Here is a 12,473-nt window from a genome sequence, read left to right as displayed (position 1 = left end):
CAAAACAAAAAAACAGGGACAGATTGTGAGAGGCCTAACATTCTAGTCTGAGAAATTTAAATAGTATCTTGTAGGCAGAGTAGGACTATCGAATGTTTCTGAACAAAGAGCCAATCTGATATGTGTTTTAGGATGATTACTTTTATACTTTCTGTAGAGTGGTTTGAAAAAGGAAGCAATGAGAGACAGGGGCATCTGTTACGATATTTTATACTGTAAACTACAATGTTGAATATGGAATTGAAAAGGAACAGTCCTAGCTGTATTTTCAAATTCGATTGTTCTGTCCATCTAGTCCATTCAACTTAGAATGGTCTTTTATTTCAAAAGTGAGATTCTATTCATCTTTGGAGAGACAGTTTATATGTAATGTCTACTAGTAATCCACATGTATTAATCGTTCCCTGTTCTGACTGCATTTCACTTATTTATGACTTTTTCATATTCTGTCTCCTAGTAGTTGTCTTACTTACCCCTGAAATTGTTTCCTTCTGGAAACCTTTGTGTTATTTTATTTGACTTTATTCATCTAACACTTATCATATTGTATTATTGTTGTTTGTTTCAGTAAACATTTCTTGGGTACCAAACCTGGAGGAATTCATACTTTTGGCAGTCCATATGTTATAATATATGATTAGATGTCTGAGTTTTTTAGGGCAACTTTATTTTGATTTCTTGCACGTAACATATTTGATGATACATATTATGAACTCAGTATTATGGAGATATCAGAGGAACAGTGTTAGTTAAAAGCCCAATTTAAATCCTGGTTCTACCACTGTAGCCTGTGTATTTAGCCTATTTAAGCCATAGTTTTCTCAACTCAGGCTTCCCTGATAGCTTACTTGGTAAAGAATCCACCTGCAATGCAGGAGACCCCAGTTCAATGCCTAGGTTGGGAAGATCTGCTAGAGAAGGGATAGGCTATGCACTCCAGTATTCTTGGACTTCACTTGTGGCTCCGCTGGCAAAGAATCTGCCTGCAATGTGGAAGACCTGGGTCAATCCCTGGGTTGGGAAGATCCCCTGGAGAAGGGAATGGCTACCCACTCCAGTATTCTGGCCTGGATAATTCTGTGGACTGTATAGTCCATGGGGTCGCAAAGTAAAATGGGAAATTGTCTTGGGCTGCCATGAAAAAATATCATAGACTGGGCAGACTGGACAGAAATCTATCTTACAGTTCTGGAGGCTATGAAGTATAAGAGCATAGTGGCAGCATTTTTGGTTTATGGTGAGAACTCTTCCTGGCTTGCAGGCAATACCTACTTTCTCCTTGTGTCTCACACGGTGGAAAGAGACAGGACAAACTCTCTGATGTCTCTTATAAGGGAAATAATTCCATCATGAGGTCTCCAGCTTTGTGACCCTGTCTAAACCCAATTTATTCCCAAAGACCCCATCACATCTGGGGTTAGGTTTTCAACATAAATTTGGTAGGGGGGGGTACAAATAGTCCCTCATTTCAGTTCAGTTCAATCACTCAGTCATGTCCGACTCTCTGTGACCACATGGACTGCAGCATGCCAGGCCTCCCTGTCCATCACCAGCTCCCGGAATTCACTCAAACTCATGTCCATCAAGTCAGTGATGCCATCCAGCCATCTCATCCTCTGTCATCCCCTTCTCCTCCTGCCCCCAATCCCTCCCAGCATCAGAGTCTTTTCCAATGAGTCAGCTCTTCGCATGAGGTGGCCAAAGTACTGGAGTTTCAGCTTTAGCATCACTCCTTCCAAAGAAATCCCAGGGCTGATCTCCTTTAGAATGGACTGGTTGGATCTCCTTGCAGTCCAAGGGACTGCAGTCCAAGAAGACTCTCAAGAGTCTTCTCCAGCACCACAGTTCAAAAGCATCAATTCTTTGGTGCTCAGCTTCCTTCACAGTCCAACGCTCACATCCATACATGACCACTGGAAAAACCATAGCCTTGACTAGAAGGACCTTTGTTGGCAAAGTAATGTCTCTGCTTTTGAAATGCTATCTAGGTTGGTCATAACTTTCCTTCCAAGGAGTAAGTGTCTTTTAATTTCATGGCTACAGTCACCATCTGCAGTGATTTTGGAGCCCCCCAAAATAAAGTCTGACAGTGTTTCCACTGTTTCCCCATCTGTTTCCCATGAAGTGATGGGACCAGATGCCATGATCTTTGTTTTCTGAATGTTGAGCTTTAAGCCAACTTTTTCACTGTCCTCTTTCACTTTCATCAAGAGACTCTTTAGTTCTTCTTCACTTTCTGCCATAAGAATGGTGTCATCTGCGTATCTGAGGTTATTGATATTTCTCCTGGCATCTTGATTCCAGCTTGTGTTTCTTCCAGCCCAGCATTTCTCATGATGTACTCTGCATATAAGTTAAATAAGCAGGGTGACAATGTACACCCTTGGCGTACTCCTTTTCCTATTTGGAACCAGTCTGTTGTTCCATGTCCAGTTCTAACTGTTGCTTCCTGACCTGCATGTAGTCCCTAGTACTATCTTATACAGTGGTTTTGAAAATTAAATAATTAATGGAAAGCATTTAGCACTGTGTTTCTAGCATAAAAAGTGATGTGTTTGTTTATTCTATTGTTATCAGTATCATTTTGACTTGGCCTAATTTTACATATTATGTAATGGTGGAAAACTAGAAATGAATTGGCGATTTTGCTCTTCATTGATAGAGAGTATGTGATAGTATTAATCACGAAGAGAAATGTAGGAAGAAGGGTAGGATTGCAGGCTTGCTGATGAGAGGTGCTTTATTCACTCAGTCAGGAGGCAAGGAGAAGATGGAGGCAAATGTCAGGTTTATAGATGTAGCATAAAATGCCAAGAGTAGAAGAAAAGAGAACCTTTAATATTCTTTATATGGGTATGACCTTTAAATACAGTTCTTAATGGTTTTTACTCAAATCTTTTATGTTTCTTTTCTCTGATTTCATTGATAAGGATGAATTTTTGTGTGAGCCCAGGAAGCAGAAGTATCATTTTTATCTTTATCCACAAATAACACTAAATTTGTTTTGCTGGATTTTCAAAAGTTCTGTTTCAGACATTTTGAATCTTTGACATATTTTGACAGTTTAGAATTGGGCTATAATCTATTCCTATCCTCTAGCTTGTGGGATTTACTTTCTCCTCTCTAAGTTAATGAATCAAGGGCTTATTAGCCTTTCTAGAACTATTAAGAATCTCTCAATCTTTCACTTTTGGCAATAATTGTCTCCACATTTACTTTATAGAGTCCCCTTTGGTGGAGCCCACAGGCGGAGAGGAAGCACAGGATTCATAAGATGGCGGGCGGGTGAGTGACTGAGAATTTGGGCTGAAATTGGAAAAAAAAAAGTGGCAGTGGTTACACCTTAATAAGAGGAATGAATTTGAAGTCTGAGTTGGGACATTACGTTGTCTTGGTCAGGTCTGTAAAGAATGGAATGGTTTTAAGGTTTATTTTTTCAATACAAAGTTTATTAATACTTTATATAGCATAGCTATCATGCTATATTGTATGATTTTATCAAAATTCACTCTGTGACTCAACATATAATCAACAGTTTGAGGGAACATAGAAATATTTATCTGCGAGTACATCATCTTTTGTGGTAGTAGTGTTTAAAAATACATCATTAAATTGTGGTTTGGGGCTTATCTTTTTTGTTTTAAAAACAGAAATTTCACCTCTTAATAATATAACCTTGAGTTGGCATACTGGTTTACTGATGAATTTATGAATTTTCTGTGAGTGTATGTAGTGGTGTGTAGTTAGAGGAGGCTGACAGTACAGTTACAAAGGAGAAAAAGTTTGTTTCCGGGACCCTTTCACTGCTGTTTCCTTATTCCTTCAGCCTCCTCATTTGGTTGAAGGGGTTATCCTGCACAGGGCCTTGACAGCTCGTCTTTGTTTCTTTTGTTTTTGTTTTCTTTCCTTTTATTTTTTGACAGGTTATCTTTGAAAGATTGAATAGCAGATTATTTTATGTTTAAATGAGGGCTTTTGAAAATCCAAACAGAATTTCCTTATGATGAAACTAGAAACATTGACATCTATTGGGAGAAAGATTTTTAGTAAATAGAGTTTTTTTTTTTTTTAGTAAATAGAGTTTTTTGACTCTGCTTCTTGAGTCACAACCTGTTGCCAGGTAGGAATGGACACTGTTACAGATCTCAAACATGCTAGAGTCTGAGTATCTGTGCTAGGTCTTTTATATATTCATTTGATCCTCACAGGGAGCTTGTGAGATAGGCATTCTTACTCACATTTTATAGTAGAGGTACTGCAAGAGGAACGGAGACGTGAAGTCACCTTCCTAAAGAGGTCCCAGTGGAGGCACATCTTAAAACTCTCAGACTCCAAACCTTTTACATTTACCAGTACACCAGTATTTGACGATCATTTTATCTTCTTGCTTAATCTGTAGTTCTTTTGGTGAATATAAGATATCTTGCCCTCAAGAATTCCTTTACATGCTTCTACAGAGATGGCTCCCCATCTCCTCTGTATGTCACCACACTAGACCATGCTGCTTGTAGTGGGTGAGTCTTGAACTTTTTGTGTGTTTCTTGCTAGGAGTATAAAATTGCCTTATTAGTAGAGATGGCTAGCAACTACAACATTGAGCGGTAAACATACCCAGTTAGGTTTGTTTGTTTTCTAGCAGATTGACTAGCTCTGAAGTTTGTATAGGTGTGTATATATGAGAACGTATATATGTGTGACGTATATGTGTAAACTGTAATGTTTGGGAATTATCACAGCAAGAATGAATAAATTTCTCGTTATTGATGCTTTTGAACAGGTATATTCAGGATTACAAAACATTTTGAAAATGTTCATTCAACAAAGCATTATAAAGTGCCAGATTCTATACTGAACACAACACGAAAAACACATGGTTTCAACCCTCAATGCAATGAAAGTTTAAAAGGGAGACAAACGTGTGAGGTAACTATTAAGATACTCTGTAGTCATTATAGTGATGGAGACGTGTAGGACAAGGAGTGGGCATACCATGAAAGGTCAGGTTAACTGTGCTTGGGTGACCTAAGAAGGGGCTGCAGTTTAGACCGAAGGCTGAATGTATTCTTGACTACAAGTCAGTTCATGGTGTACTTGTACATCCTACACACACAGCATTTGCACAGACAGCGTTTTCCTTCCTTGTGCATGTACACGTAGTGTTAGGCGTGGACACTTGGTGTTTTCCCTTTACCTCAAATCACACATCCCCGCATGTGTCTTTCAGAAGGCTTCTCCTGTAATTGTTTCTTTGTTTCCCTTTATTTTTCTGTTCTACAGCTCTAAAATTTCTCTGGTTTTTGGAAGGAGGCAGACTAATTTGTGGATAGTAAAGGAAAGTTAAATTCATGATGATCACTCTATTTCTGCATTCTCTACAGCACTTAGTAGTGAGTAAAGCATCACAGTGATGGTGGGAAATGGTAAAGAGATCAGGGTATTGGAACTAGGCACGTGATTGCTTTATAATTTTTACTGTCACACAAACGGTTTTCTTCTGCCTAAAATAAAGACTAAAAGTGTGACTAGCTATGTTCTTGAGCTGAGAGTGAAATAGAGGACAGTCGCCTAGAGGAAAACACTGCATTCAGTGGTATATTAATTACTTCCTGCCCCATTTTGATTGTAAGGCTTTTTGATGAATTATGCTTATGAAGCATTCCCTTATGATTAAGGATTAGGATACATGCCTATCTCTGTCTCTAACGTATGCTGGTTTTTATAGGCTAACACACTGGCATATATTTAGGCAGTTCAGTTTAGTTGAGAAGCCACTTTCCATGGTATTATGGAAAGAGCCCTACACCTAAAGTTAGGAAAACTGAATTCTGATTCTGCCCCTGCCTCTTAAGTAATTTTTTTTCTCCTTTGATCTCATCAGGTAACCTCTCTTAGGTCTCAGTTTCTTGCTTTTTAAATACTGGGATAGGATAATGCTCCTTAAAGTATTGCTCAGCTCACAGTTTAATTATTTTATTGTTGACAAAAGGCTATTTATTCACCTACTAAATCTTTATTGCATGCTTCCATATTTCAGGTTCTGTGTTAGGTGCAGTCAGAGACACATGGAGGATAGATGTGTGGTCAGTGAGAGGGAATCGAGAGTTGAGAAGTAAACTTATACAACTCTGGTAAATTTTTGACAAAGGTAGCAAGACCATTCACTGTGGGAGGATAGTCTTCAGCAAATGATGCTGGGAGAACTGGACTTCCACATGCAGAAGAATCAATTTAGATCCCCACTTCATACTGTATACAAAAAATAACTCAAAATTGATTAAAGACATAAACATGAAAGCTACAACTATACATCTCTTGGGCTTCCCTCATAGCTCTGTTGGTAAAGAATCTGCCTGCAATGCATGAGACCTGGGTTCAATTCCTGGGTTGGGAAAATCCCCTGAAGAAGGAAATGGCAGCCCATTCCAGTATTTCTCCCTGGAGAATTCCATGGACAGAGGAGCCTGGCAGGCTACAGTCCAGGAAGTCAAAAGAGTTAGACACAACTTAGTGACTAAACCATACATCTCTTAGAAGGAAATGAGTACATCTTTGTGATCTTGAGCTGGGCAATAGTTTTTTAGATTTGGTATCAAATGCATGAGCAACCAATGAAAAACCGAAAAATTAGAACTCATCAAAATTAAAAACGTGTCAAATGACAGTCTTAAGAAAGTGAAAAGATGATCTACAGGATGAGGGAAAATATTTGAAAATCATATACCTGATAAAGTACCCAGAGTATATCAAGAATTTTTATAAATCATCTATAGCCCAAATTAGAAGTGGCCAAAAGATCTAAATTGACTTTTTTTTTTTTTCAAAGAATATACACAAATGGCCGGTAATACATGACAAAATGCTCAACATCAGTAGCCAGCAGAGAAATGCAAAATCGTGGGAGATACCACTTCACACCCATTCAGTTCAGTTCAGTCCAGTCGCTCCGTCATGTCCGACTCCTTGGAACCCCATGAATCACAGCACGCCAGGTCTCCCTGTCCATCACCAACTCCCGGAGTTCACCCAGACTCATGTCCATCAAGTCAGTGATGCCATCCAGCCATCTCATCCTCTGTCATCCCCTTCTCCTCTTGCCCCCAATCCCTCCCAGCATCAGAGTCTTTTCCAATGAGTCAACTCTTTGCATGAGATGGCCAAAGTACTGGAGTTTCAGCTATAGCATCATTCCTTCCAAAGAACACCCAGGACTGATCTCCTTTAGAATGGACTGGTTGGATCTCCTTGCAGTCCAAGGGACTCTCAAGAGTCTTCTCCAACACCACAGTTCAAAAGCATCAATTCTTTGGTGCTCAGCTTTCTTCACAGTCCAACGCTCACATCCATACATGACCACTGGAAAAACCATAGCCTTGACTAAATGGACCTTTGTTAGCAAAGTAATGTCTCTGCTTTTGAAATGCTATCTAGGTTGGTCATAACTTTCCTTCCAAGGAGTAAGTGTCTTTTAATTTCATGGCTGCAGTCACCATCTGCAGTGATTTTGGAGCCCCCAAAAAATAAAGTCTGACACTGTTTCCACTGTTTCCCCATCTATTTCCCATGAAGTGATGGGACCAGATGCCATGATCTTTGTTTTTTTGAATGTTGAGCTTTAAGCCAACTTTTTCACTCTCATCAAGAGGCTTTTAGTTCCTCTTCACTTTCTTCATAAGGGTGGTGTCATCTGCATATCTGAGGTTATTGATATTTCTTCGGCAATCTTGATTCCATCTTGTGCTTCCTCCTGCCCAGGGTTTCTCATGATGTACTCTGCATATAAGTTAAATAAGCAGGGTGACAATATACAGCCTTGACATACTCCTTTTCCTGTTTGGAACCAGTCTGTTCCATGTCCAGTTCTAACTGTTGCTTCCTGACCTGCATACAGGTTTCTCAAGAGGCAGGTCAGGTGGGCTGGTATTCCCATGTTTTTCAGAATTTTCTACAGTTTATTGTGATCCACACAGTCAAAGGCTTTGGCATAGTCAATAAAGCAGAAATAGATGTTTTTCTGGAACTCTCTTGCTTTTTCCATGATCCGGCGGATGTTGGCAATTTGATCTCTGGCTCCTCTGCCTTTTCTAAAACCAGCTTGAACATCTGGAAGTTCATGGTTCACATATTGCTGAAGCCTGGCTTGGAGAATTTTGAGCATGACTTTACTAGCGTGTGAGATGAGTGCAATTGTGCGGTAGTTAGGATGGCACTCATCAAAAAGATGGACAATAAAATGTGTTGGTGAGAATGTGAAGACATTTTAACCCTCATATACTGCTTGTGGGTTTGTAAAGTGGTGCAGCTGTTTCGGAAAACAGTTTGGCAGTTACTTGAAAACTTAAACCAAGTTACTGTGTGACCCAGCAGTTTCATATCTAGGTATATACCCAAGAAAATTGAAGTCATATGTTTATACAAAACTTGTCTATGAATGTTCATAGTAGCTTTATTCATAGATGCCCCAAAAGTGGAAATAACCCAAAGTCCAGTAACTGTTACATGAGTGAATAAAATATGGAATAATCCATAAAATGGAATATTATTTAGCTGGAAAAGTAATGTAATATACATGCTATTACCATGAATATACCTTGAAAACCTTCTGCTAAGTGAAAAAAGTCAGATACAAAAGGCCATGTATTATATGATTCCATTTATATGAAATGTCCAGAATGGGGAAATCCACAAAAGACAGAAAGCAGGTCATCAGGGCGAGGAGGAAGAGGGAATGGAGAGCTCAAGGCTGCTAATGGGTTCAGGCTTTCCTTTTTGGAAGGTGAAAAGTTCTGAAGTTAGTGCTGATGGTTACACAATCTTGTGAATATACTAAAAACAAAAACTGTATTCTTTAAAATGGTAATTTTTATGGTGTATGAATTGTATCTCAGTACATTTTTTTTTTTTTTTTAAGACCTGATCCTTTCCTTCATGGTACTAAAATGAACTGCTTAATATGATAGAGATAACAAAGGGTTCTGTGGGAGGCTACAGTACGACATTCTGTCCTGCTGTGTGGAGTTGGGGTCAGACTCCTGGAATAAGTAACATTGAAATGAATTGACACTACTTAGGTGGAAAAACTGGTACAGTGGAAATTAGGAAACAGGAAAGAATATATCAGAATTAATAACTTAAAGCAAGTTTAGTTTCAACAGGTATAGTCTCCTACTCCTGTCATTATGTAAGATTGTCACAGAACTTTTACCTTAAGTAATTTGATTATCCTGTAATGTGTATTATGAAAAAAATATATCTTAACCTTCTGGAGGAAACGGAGCATTTATTTTTCATGATTTAATTCTAAATATTTAAAAATTTCAGTCTTATAGCATTTTAAAATTTAAATTTTCATGAAATCAGAGCTAGATTCTATAAGTTGTTTATGCTGGGTTTTGTCTCCCCTTTCCCTTTTATATATTTTATAAGCCAAGTTTCCAACCTTCCTTCATATAAAAATTGTATTTTCATTCCTTTTGACATTTTGAGGTTAATTTCAGAACCTTGTAAGAATTATTTGCTCTGGGGTTGGGATATTACAAATGTTTGTCTCTTTTGCTCTTAGGTAGTAAAATATTTTCTTAAGAAATTTTAAGCATGTACAAAAGTAATAATAGTCACGCCCATGCAATCAACATCAGCTTTAAAAATTTCCAACTCATAGCCAGTTTTATTTTATTGTACACTCACCTGTTCCTTTACTTTCTAAATTATTTGGGAGCAGATCTCAGAAGTCACATCATTCTTTATGCATGTTCATGTATCTCTTAATGAAAAGAACTCTTTTCTTTTTAATATGTATTATTGAGACATTTTTAACTTGGAATGTTTTCATATGAAAATAAATTATTTAGAAGTTACCTGTTGCTGAAAATGAATAGTTAATTTTTACTCTTTTATACAGTGTTTTATTCACTTATATACAGTGTTTATTTCTTCTAATAAATACTTGGTATGGTTCCAAAATCATAAAATTGATGGTATGAGAATGTGGTTCATAGTCTTTATGTTCCTCGTGGTGATTATTTATGATTAACTAGGCCTTAGAAGGCTTCCCTGGTGGCTCAGAGGTTAAAGCGTCTGCCTGCAATGTGGGAGACCTGGGTTCGATCCCTGGGTTGGGAAGATCCCCTGGAGAAGGAAATGGCAACCTACTCCAGTATTCTTGCCTGGAGAATCCCATGGACAGAGGATCCTGGTAGGCTGCAGTCCATGGGGTCTCAAAGAGTCAGACACGCCTTAGAAATGACAAAACTTTTCTCCACAGCTGATCATGTCCTTTTTCCATATTCAGTGGGCTTTACTACTTGGCCTTATAGGAGTGTCTATCATTTAACATGATGAGCTACCAGCCCTTGCGGAATGTACATCTTTAGGCTTCCTTGGCATTTGACTTTCTTGGTTCATTCCTGTATTGGAGTGTTCTTTTACTGGCACATTGTCTTTTGATTTCCACCGCATGCGACTGTTTCTCATTCCTACTCTGTTCTTAACCCTCTTTTATTCTCTCTGCAGACTCTTAGTTCTGCTGTCATGCTGTGCCGTGCCTACGTGCTTAGTTGTGTCTGACTCTTTGTGACCCTTTGGGCTGTAGCCCGCCAGGCTCCTCTGTCAGTGGGGTTTTCCAGGCAGGAATACTGGAGCAGGTTGCCATTTCCTTCTCCAGGGGATCTTCCTGACCCAGGGATTGAACCCCCATCTTCTGTGTCTCCTGCGTTGCAGGCGAATTCTATACCCGCTGAGCCATCAGGGAAGCCCGTGGCTGTCGGGTTAACATGACATTATTACTTACATTATGTATGTATTAGTGAATCCCAAATATTTGGTACTAGTGAACGAAAACACCTATGTTTAATATTCTAGTTAATTATTTAAAATGTTCCCGTGGATATATATCTGCTTCCTCTTTCAGTCTCCTGTGTACCTGCTGTTATGTTGTTCTGTTGGCTCTTCAAAATGTATGTTATTTGTATTTTCATTATTAGTACCTATTCTGTGCTGAACTACTTGTAGGTCATCTGAGTGCTCCTGTCTGTGATTCCATAAACCTGTGTGTTCTCCATAGTCAGAGCAGTGTATGTCTCTCCCTTATTAGAGTTCAGGCTCTTTGGGGCTGAGATTGGATTTTATTCATGCTAGGGTTATAGTACATGAGACATAGAAATATTCATTAAATTGTTAAATGAATTCTAATCTGTTTACCTACTATATTCCAGCAATATCTACCAAAGGTCTTGTCTTAGTACATCCTATGTAAAGTACTCCTTGAGAATCCAGTAAAGGTGGTACAGTCTCTATCAATGTGCCCTGTAAATTTCTGTCATAGAAGTAATTGAAATCTAAAGTTATTATTTATTTTCTTTTTTATTACTTTCCCCCCTTTGAATGTGATTGTAGGGACCATGACAGTTTTATACATTTTATGTATACATTTTGACATAACATTGCACATGGTAGGACCTTAATAAATACGTACTAAATACAGATGAGTGTGCTTCCTCCTTGGTTGAGAGCAGTGTACTTATCCATTATACAAATAATTTCACAATGATTATAAACCTTAGACTTGAATCTTTGTTTTATTGTTATCGGACTGATTTTTTTTTTTTTTTTTGCCCCTCTGTGCTGTGAAGGATTGGGAAGCCTGGCATGCTGCAGTCCATGGGGTCAGAAACAGTTGGACAAGTCTTGGGACTGAATGACAACTGTGTTGCTTGTAGGATCTTAGCTCCTTGACTAGAGATTGAACCCAGCAGTGAGAGCACCGGATCCTAACCACCAGGCTGCCAGGGCGTTCCCAGACTGATTTTTCTAAAACAGTACTTTCACTGGTGAAATGTCTAGTCAAACTCTTCTGCCAGATCTGAGATAGGTTCTGGGAATACAAAGAGAATATAAGAACTTTGTTCCTTACTTTTATGGGATTTTGAAATAAAGACAAAGAAATGCTTAAATCCCCTTGAGGAGGTCAAGGAAAGCTTCCTAGAGGACTTCTGATATCTCTAAGGTTTTTTAAAAAATTTAAAAATTTCAAAAATTGTGTAATTCATAGGAGCCATTTTCCCTGTCAGTAGCAAAAAATTTCAGTAATCACAAAGAAAAGACTGATTGCTACCAGCAGGAAATTGTTGGCTGTTTCTATGGCTGCCCTCATTCTGACTGACTTGAGTGTTTATTTCAACCTAGAAGTAGTAACTTTGGGATTTAAATGTAATTCCTTACTAGATTGGAGAAGGCAATGGCACCCCACTCCAGTACTCTTGCTGGAAAATCCCATGGACAGAGGAGCCTGATAGGCTGTGGTCCATGGAGTCGCTAAGAGTCAGAAACGACTGAGCGACTTCACTTTCACTTTTCACTTTCATGCATTGGAGAAGGAAATGGCAACCCACTCCAGTATTCTTGCCTGGAGAATCCCAGGGACGGGGGAGCCTGGTGGGCTGCCGTTTATGGGGTCGCACAGAGTCGGACACGACTGA

The 12,473-nt window shown here is 38.8% G+C and overlaps 1 protein-coding gene across 4 annotated transcripts in view; it reads left to right on the top strand.

Moving 5' to 3' along the window:
• AKT3 (AKT serine/threonine kinase 3) overlaps positions 1–12,473 on the top strand; it is a 282,206-nt gene that overhangs the window by 57,244 nt on the left and 212,489 nt on the right. The window contains exon 3 of one of the 4 annotated variants that reach the window (XM_070385355.1): positions 3,224–3,285. The exons of the other annotated variants lie outside the window; for them this stretch is intronic. The gene's annotated coding sequence lies outside the window, so the exon portion shown is untranslated. The remainder of the gene's footprint in view (positions 1–3,223; positions 3,286–12,473) is intronic. 4 annotated transcript variants of the gene reach the window in all.

The sequence above is a fragment of the Bos mutus genome, chromosome 16, assembly GCF_027580195.1.
Source record: "Bos mutus isolate GX-2022 chromosome 16, NWIPB_WYAK_1.1, whole genome shotgun sequence".
In the NCBI taxonomy this organism is placed as follows: Eukaryota; Metazoa; Chordata; class Mammalia; order Artiodactyla; family Bovidae; genus Bos; species Bos mutus.
The sequence above is the reverse complement of the archived record's forward strand: the minus strand, read 5'-3'. Positions and strand labels throughout refer to the sequence as shown.